Here is a 9683-nt window from a genome sequence, read left to right on the forward strand (position 1 = left end):
AAGGGTCCTATCTTGTCCGCCTTGTCAGCAGGTGGCCAAGGACAACACCCACGCCATAGGCCTCTCAGTTCTTCCAACTCACGAGTTCTTGCTCTGAGGACACACACACAAACACACACACACACACATCATCACTGTTAAACACACACACACACACACACACACACACACACACATAATATCAAAATATCCCTTCCTTTTCCCGTTTGGCAGTGCGTCGCCCATATCGCCCTATTGAACAGGCCGCCCCTGCTCATTTATCTGCAAAACCATGCCTTCCGAGTTTTGAAAATGCAGACAAAATTGGCTTGAATTTGTCGTGTAATAACAATTTTGAAAAACACTAAAAAGGTATTCTCCCAAGGTCAATACTTCAAAAAATAAAACTCTTATTCTATAACATTTATTGTTTTAACATTCACACTGCTAGTTTTACACATTATATTTATATATATATATATACACAATACCTTCATTTATATAAATATAATATATAATGATCAATATATAACCATATAATATATATATATATATATATATATATATATATATATATATATAGAGAGAGAGAGAGAGAGAGAGAGAGAGAGAGAGAGAGAGAGAGAGAGCTTTTACTATATAGACACACACACACACACACACACACACACAGCTACGGAGAAGAAGGTGAGCTTGGCTTGAACACCAGCTAAGGTGAAGAAGGTGAGATTGGCTGTTACACCAGCTAAGGTGAAGAAGGTGAGATTGGCTGTTACACCAGCTAAGGAGAAGAAGGGGAGATTGGCTGTTACACCAGCTAAGGAGAAGAAGGGGAGATTGGCTGCTACACCAACTAAGGAGGAGAAGGTGAGATTGGCTGTTACACCAGCTAAGGAGAAGAAGGTGACATTGGCTTGAACACCAGCTAAGGTGAAGAAGGTCAGATTGGCTGTTACACCAGCTAAGGAGAAGAAGGTGAGATTGGCTGTTACACCAGCTAAGGAGAAGAAGGTGAGATTGTCTGTTACACCAGCTAAGGAGAAGAAGGTGAGATTGTCTGTTACACCAGCTAAGGTGAAGACGGTGAGATTGGCTGTTACACCAGCTAAGGTGAAGAAGGTGAGATTGGCTGTTACACCAGCTAAGGTGAAGAAGGTGACATTGGCTTGAACACCAGCTAAGGTGAAGAAGGTGAGATTGGCTGTTACACCAGCTAAGGGGAAGAAGGTGAGATTGGCTGTTACACCAGCTAAGGAGAAGAAGGTGACATTGGCTTGAACACCAGCTAAGGTGAAGAAGGTCAGATTGGCTGTTACACCAGCTAAGGAGAAGAAGGTGAGATTGGCTGTTACACCAGCTAAGGAGAAGAAGGTGAGATTGTCTGTTACACCAGCTAAGGAGAAGAAGGTGAGATTGTCTGTTACACCAGCTAAGGAGAAGAAGGTGAGATTGGCTGTTACACCAGCTAAGGAGAAGAAGGTGAGATTGGCTGTTACACCAGCTAAGGTGAAGAAGGTGAGATTGGCTGTTACACCAGCTAAGGAGAAGAAGGTGAGATTGGCTGTTACACCAGCTAAGGTGAAGAAGGTGAGATTGGCTGTTACACCAGCTAAGGTGAAGAAGGTGAGATTGGCTGTTACACCAGCTAAGGTGAAGAAGGTGAGATTGTCTGGAAGACCAACAAAGTCCCCTGTCCCCGAGGTGAAGAGGACACCTCCAGTCTATGGGTCTGGTCCCCTTGCCAGGGCCAGATATTACCTGGATTGCCATCAATACCTCCATGCTTTGTTTATGAGGTCACACGTGAAGAAGTACAAAGAGGACATCATCAAGAGGTAAGGTAGTAGAAGTATGTGATAAGAGTGATTGTTTTTTAGACTTGAGATTATAATTCAGTTGATATGCCATACCATACATCTACAATGTAGGATCATAGGTTTGTGTGATTTCTATGTACTTTCAGAGAAAAGGAGTTAGTGCAGGAAAAAGATGGTCCCTTGTCCCAACCGGTGGAGACAGAGGTCTTTCAGACCTTTTCCTGGAGTGAGATTCTGGCGTGGGCAGAGGAGAAGGCACCTTTGATGACCACCTGTTAGAGGGCAACCCTTCCCCAGGCCAGAAACCTCAAAGTAGACCTCATCAAAGGTAGAGAAATCACCACAATGTGAGGATTAACCCAATATCATGTTCACACTAGACGTCCAATATCAATCATTTCACAATTGACATGTTGTATATAGTTGTACCGTTTCTACAAGTCAATTAGTAAAGTAAGTACGCCTCTGACATGTAAGCCTTGTCCGAGACAAAAGACAAAACTAAGAGAAGAAACCTTCTAATGTCTCCTCTTTTCAGAGACGACTTTCAACGTAAGAAGCAGGACCTCCTTGACAGAGGGACATGGATGGTGCTGTCAATGGCCTTGTTCACCAGCAGGCAAAATAAAATGAAGTTTGTACCAACATGCCTGGAGATGGAGCTGTGGAGGGGAGGATGCTGGGAGAATATATTCTTCACTCTGAACTCCATGGCCATCTGCCTATGTTCTGATGCCACTAGAGGACATGTTAACAGGTTGAGGGTCGGCAATGATACCCAGATCATGAAGTGGAAGAAACAGGCTGAGGTAAGTGTGAGTCTTAAACATATGTAAACACAATTTGATTCAGCCTATTTCATAATATATATTTCATTGAATTTCTCTTGGCAGTTGTGGCTCCCAGGTCTACAGCCAATCAAGGACTAGCTACCCATCCCCCACTGCTGCTCTCACCCCCCACCCCCCACCCCATCCCCTGACATGCTGGACTCTCAGGTTCTGTTCAATAAAGTGCAGCACAGCACAGTACAGTACAACTTTATTAGTCCATGTTACAGGGAACAAAGGGAATTTGTCTTTCTGAAGGGGTTGGTCACAGATCTGCCAGTTCAGATCAAATCCCACGTTTTGTTGTCTGGCTCAGGACTCAAACCAGTGACCTTTCAGTTACTGGACTAATTCTCTAACTTCCACCTCCTAACACTTCTAGCATGGGCTTCCTAGGCTAAGTTCCTTTTACACTATCCCATGTGTGTAGAAAACACGAGTCTGTCTCATGATCTGGTAATGAGGTAGTCCTGCCTTCAACTTCAAAATCAGTGTCACCCTCAGGTCAAGAGGGCATTACCTCTTGGTCTAATGGTCAAGACACTGGTTTTTCCCATGGGACACCTGGGTACAGATCCCACCCATGAAATGTGCACACCTCTCCCAAGGCACCATTCCACTGCTTTCACCAATGTAGTGTTTTTTTGGAAACAGCAACGGTGTAATGCCCCTTTCGTCTCAAATTCGGGTCTCCCTGCCCGTAGGCAAACAAATATATTGTAGTGAATTCAGGGGGTAGCCCCAAACAGGTTTTGAACCTGGGTCCATCAACTGTCAAGCCAACACATTAAGCGTGTTAGGTTCTAAATGAACCTAGTAAAACTCAGGGATGTTTAGTAAAGCTCAAACCAAGTTTATTCACCCATTGGATCATACAGCTGCATAAGACAAAGAACATATTCACACAAGCACTGGTATTTAACCCTTTCTCCTATGCTGAGCCCCTCCTTCCACATCTGAACAGCCAATACACCTCTGTTGCTATCCAGAAGATTAGTGATATATGTTCTTCCTCACTTCATCTAACCTGACCTCTGCCCAAATTGCTCACTCCTCCCCAACTCACGGCTGTCATGTTGACTTGTACCAGACTGTGTCTCTTCTCCTCCAATAGGATCCCTGATGACTAACAATAACATATCCTGACAGAATGGAAACGTTATACATTCCCCTCTCTCCCTCAGTGACATGAATAAGTCTCTTTCATGTTTAGAAGTCAGAACCCAACAAGCGCTACGCCAAGAGGTCCGAACCTCTCGATGATGTGGCTAGGTGTTGGATTAAGGTCGCTACATTACCCCCTTCCTTGGGGAGAGCATGCCCCCACACTTCTTTATAGCAAGTCTCTTACGTGTACATGCCTCTTTGATGGCCTCACAGGCATTATCCCACTTCTGACACCAATGTAACGAATTAAGGGATAGCTCCAACCGGGACACAAACCACGGGCCAGCGACTATCAAGCCAACAGCTTATCAATTACACCAAGAGATCAGAAGGTGGTAATTGGTAGGTGTTGGGTTCAGCTTGCTACAGTATATACTTATATAGGGCAATGTGTGATCTGGGAGCGGCAGCACTACCACTAGTGCTCCTGACACAGCCGAACACAATCTTTACCTTCTGAACCTTAAAAACTGACCTAAAGTCAGATACCTTGAGACAAACCACCATGTGAGCAGCAAGTGTAGGGTTAATGGAGTGAAGTGGGGGATGGGTAGGACCACCAGTATCAACTATATGTCTATGAATGCATTACTATTAATGCAGTACTAAAACGGATGGATGCTCTTCATCAACACCATCTCACCTGTGAAACTAGATATCAGCAATCAATCAACAAGACTAATGAAATGGAGCAAATGAAGACATTAGAACTGCTAAAGGTCAGATATTATATTCTGACACCAATTTCCTACTGGTAGATTTTGTACATGATCTGTCAAAACTGAGAGCAACGCTCTCTCTCCTCCCCTTCCACCATCTCTCTTTGCTGGGGTGAAGTTTCCCATAGATACAGATCTAGGATCAGCTTCCCCTCCCCCAAACCTAACAAGGATCATTCGTGGGGGGAATTTAAACCTGATCCAAAGCCAGTGTCTATTTGGGAAACGTGTCCCCTCCCCCACAACTCTACATGTGGATGCGGCTTCCTCCATCTCACCATGTTCACAAAGAAAACGGCAGTCTATTTCAGCTGTAAGTATTTTGAAGTTACTAGCTATATTATTTGAATTGAATTGACCTAGCTTCATTATTATTCAACCAGTAGAGAGGCCTCTGTGTAGTTGGAGAAAAATACTCTTTACCCCCAGGTCTCCTTGAGATGACCAGTAGAGGCCTCTGTGTAGTTGGAGAAAAATACTATTTACAGATGAGCTTTGGGTTTCTAGGTATGTTTAGACCCAGGTAAGTTAAGTGATCATGCACCACTTTAAATGGTATCCTCTCAAGCTCACTTGTTGTAAAATTATCTGAGATACACATGAGGTCACTTTTTCCCCAATTTATTGAATTTCCAGATAGTTTGCCAAATGAATTGATTAAGTCTAGTAGGTTAGGGACAGAGGCTACTGGGTCTGAGAGGTATAAAAGCACATCGTCTGCATATAACGAAATGATGCTTTCTATGTTTCCTACTTTAAGACCTTGGATATTAGGATGATCCCTTATTTGTATCGCCAGGGGTTCAAGGGAGACAGCGAAGAGCAGAGGACTGAGTGGGCAACCCTGCTGGACAGATCTCGGTAGTTCAAAGGGACTGGATTTGTCTCTGTTGGTCAGAATAGAGGATGTTGGGCAGGCGATCTCCTCCAGTCACATGACATTCCCTTTTTTTATGGTAGACAAAAAAACATGGAGGCCATACATTCTTTAATTGAGAGGATGCACAGAAAATGGTACCTGTATATCATAGGATGTCAAATGATAACATCCTCAAAAGAATGTAGCACGGAGAAACCCAGAATGCAAATGAACGTCTGAACTCTAATATGGTCGCGACGCCCCAAAACTGTCTTCTTGGTCAAAAGCCGCATTGCCAGTATGGCAGTAGCCACTTCAATGAGGGAACCACTGCTATATCAAATGTGATGGACTAATTGTGTATTGGCAGCACTTTGGCGACACTGGAAGCAATCAGAGAGGAGTTGTGAGAGCTGATGCTGCTTCAATGGAGTGTGACAAGGGGAGGCGCAGGTCACATGACACAGTCAAGAAAGTAAAGCAGCACCAGCAACAACTCAAAGAGGGCCGTACATATGGGGCAGGCATAGCTGATTACTGTTCTGCACATTTCAACAGCCATACAAAAGCCTTGGATGTGACAAATTGAGCAAAGTGATATGAGAATTTGCCCAAAACTGCATATTTGCCCTACAGACCAGTATTCAAAGCATATGCTCTATTGCTTGAAACAAATGTGTTAAACATGCTGATGTATTTGTAAAAGGTATATTTGATGTTTATTTGTCAGTTTAGAAGTGATATATGAAAAAGAGATGAATTTAATGTGACGTAAATGGTCATATTTATGGAAAGCACATTTTAATTGTAGTCTGTGGTGTTTGGCATTCCAGTTGTTCTCAATTGCTAAAACACAATTTCTGAAACCTTGCTCCATTTCCTGAAAACATTAAACACAAAACCTCATCTTCAAGCACTATTTACAAAACCTCTGACTCCTCTCGCAAAATGAAACATTCACCCTCAAAACAGTTTTTACCTGTGTTCAAAATCAAACACTGCTCTCAAATCATAAACAAAGTGATCAAAATGATAAACACTCTCAAGCAGTCAGTAAACAATACACTGAAAAATAGAAAACACATTGTTCAAAACATACAGTTCTCAGGGAGAAGTACATTTTAAATCTCAAAACAAATGTCATGTTTTTCCATCATTGTCTCTTCCTCTTCGTCCTCCTCTTCCTCTTTCTTGCCCTCCTCCTCCTCCTCTTCCTCCTCGTCGCCCACCTCGCATACACACTCGTCCTCGTCCTCTCACATTGTTTCTTCTATCCATTCTCAGACTTTCTCCTTCCCACCTTCAACAACCTGTTTGCTCTCTGAACTGCCTTATATTGGTTGTGTCGCATCATTTGAAACAGGTTAAATCCATTTTGAGTGGTTGTGTTCAATTAATGACATGTGTTCTCTATTTGTATTTGATTGTTGCGTCTTGTGTTTACCAGTATGGATGACATGTGCATTAGAGTGCAGAATGTGTTTTGAGAATGAGAATGTGTTTAGAGTTTTGCTGAAAAGTCTAAGTGAGATCTGCATATTGTGTTTTACCATGTGAAATGGTTTAAGGTATTGACAACAGACTGCATCATTAGCTAAATGAGTCCAGGCAACTGAGAACTTTGTTCAGCCAATGGGTTTTAGTGTTTTAGCAATTGAGAAAAACTGTAATGCCACAGGGGGGAAACAGTGTCCAACTGATCAGGGAAACCCAGTTGGCAGGACGTTAATGCCACAGGGGGACAACAGTGTCCAACTGATCAGGGAAACCCAGTTGGCAGGACGTTAATGCCACAGGGGGAAAACAGTGTCCAACTGATCAGGGAAACCCAGTTGGCAGGACGTTAATGCCACAGGGGGACAACAGTGTCCAACTGATCAGGGAAACCCAGTTGGCAGGACGTTAATGCCACAGGGGGAAAACAGTGTCCAACTGATCAGGGAAACCCAGTTGGCAGGACGTTAATGCCACAGGGGGACAACAGTGTCCAACTGATCAGGGAAACCCAGTTGGCAGGACGTTAATGCCCTGGCATTTGCTGCCCAGTAATAATGCTTAAAGATGGGGAGGCCTAAGACGCCACTTTCCTTGGGCTTTTGCAAGTGGGCTTTACGAATACGATGGTTTTTGTAACCCCAGACAAATGACAAGATTGCCGAGTCCAAAGTCTTAAAGAATGATGAGGTAAGACAAATAGGAAGATTCTGGCAAAGATAAAGTGTAACAAAGTGAAAATGTAAAGTTTCCATCAACCTGGGTGCAATGTAGACATCAAAGAACGGTGCAGTTCGTGGTGGAGTAGTGGGTGAAACCATTCACTTCAGGAAAAGGGGTGGTATAAATAAATTTTCCTGTACTCCTGAGTGGCGCAGTGGTCTAAGGCACTGCATCGCAGTGCTAACTGTGCCACTAGAGATCCTGGTTCGAATCCAGGCTCTGTCGCAGCCGGCCGCAACCGGGAGTCTCATGGGTGGCGCACAATTGGCCCAGCCTAGGGGAGGGAATGGCCGGCAGGGATGTAGCTCAGTTGATAGAGCATGGCGTTTGCAATGCCAGGGTTGTGGGTTTGATTCCCACGGGGGGCCAGTATAAAGAAAAAAAATATGTATTCACTAACTGTAAGTCGCTCTGGATAAGAGCGTCAGCTAAATGATGTAAATTTTGTGTTCCTGAATTCATAAAAACATTTGCTGCCATTGTAGTAAGGTTGGTAATACGAGAGGTCTTCGGACTTAGCTTTTTTTGTACTATTTTCTTTTGAAAGAACAACTAGTGGGTTTGGAGTGCCTCTCCCCTATTTGGGAAGTTGGTCTGCCCGCTCCTCAGTCTGAGAGAGATATTCTGAGAGCAGGTTCGTGTTCCTCTGTATATAAAAACGGTTTAAAGCTGTATAACATAAGTGTTGTTGGAAAACTGGTTCATATATCCTAAAGTCAATAGCAAATGTTGCTATGTATATATTTATTTTGCCGTTAATGTATGGAATACCTATTTCAGCAAGTGAACCAAGTTTTTGCTGGCTTAGCTAGCCATGTTAATGATGAGCTAACTAGCACTGTTGGTCACTGCACTACAACGTCACGCTAGCTATTGCCAGCAGGTGACTTATTGAAACTAAGTGAATGTTTATTTTCTTACTACCTTAAAAGGTTTATATAAAAGGGTTGTAATTGTGCTCTGTATTTATGGATTAATATTACTTCACATTGAGGGTATGTATCACTACTGTTGCTCCTATCTAAAATATATATTGTGTCCTACCTAACCAGTGAACGTGAGGCTGTGACCGTCCTGTCAATGCCTGTCATCACTGTTTGATATATTTTACTGCAGATAAAAGATAAACTTTGGGTTTCTAGGTATGTTTAGTCCCAGGTAAGTTAAGTGATCATGCACCACTTTAAATGGTATCCTCTCTAGCTCACTTGTTGTACAATTATCTGAGATACACATGAGGTCACTTTTTCCCCAATTTATTGAATTTCCAGATAGTTTGCCAAATGAATTGATTAAGTCTAATAGGTTAGGGACAGAGGCTACTGGGTCTGAGAGGTATAAAAGCACATCGTCTGCATATAACTAAATGATGCTTTCTATGTTTCCTACTTTAAGACCTTGGATATTAGGATGATCCCTTATTTGTATCGCCAGGGGTTCAAGGGAGACAGCGAAGAGCAGAGGACTGAGTGGGCAACCCTGCTGGACAGATCTAGGTAGTTCAAAGGGACTGGATTTGTCTCTGTTGGTCAGAATAGAGGATGTTGGGCAGGCGATCTCCTCCAGTCACATGTCATTCCCTTTTGTTTATGGCAGACTCATATGAAATAATATGACCTCTCATAACCACTTGAAAAGGCTCCTATAGTGTAGAATCAGATACCACTCCTGTGTCATTAGTCTTTTGGCTTGGATGCATATTTGATGTGGTTGAAATACTGTCATCTTTTATGATGCTGATAAAGACAGGGGCCGTCTGTTAAGGTGCTAACTGCACAGTGTAGCTACAGGTTATACACTGAGTGGACTAAATATTCACAACACTGTTATGACCAGTTTCTCTGGTATCTCGTACTTCAGGATGGAAGAGAGTAGTGGACCACTTAGATGGAGAGTTGATTCATTGTTATTTAATGGTTACAGGACTGGATTCAATGACAAGCGGTACGGGCGTAGCCTCTTGTCATCTGAATGACTTCCATAGAAAACCTCTCAGTTTATATAATGCTCTCCGAGCTACTTCCATCCCACAGTTGCCAACCATTATTGAGTGTCACTCATCTCCTCCCATAGGATCCCCATACATAGTATCGTG

This window comes from Coregonus lavaretus (assembly GCF_964263955.1).
Source record: "Coregonus lavaretus genome assembly, chromosome: 2".
NCBI classification, from domain to species: domain Eukaryota; kingdom Metazoa; phylum Chordata; class Actinopteri; order Salmoniformes; family Salmonidae; genus Coregonus; species Coregonus lavaretus.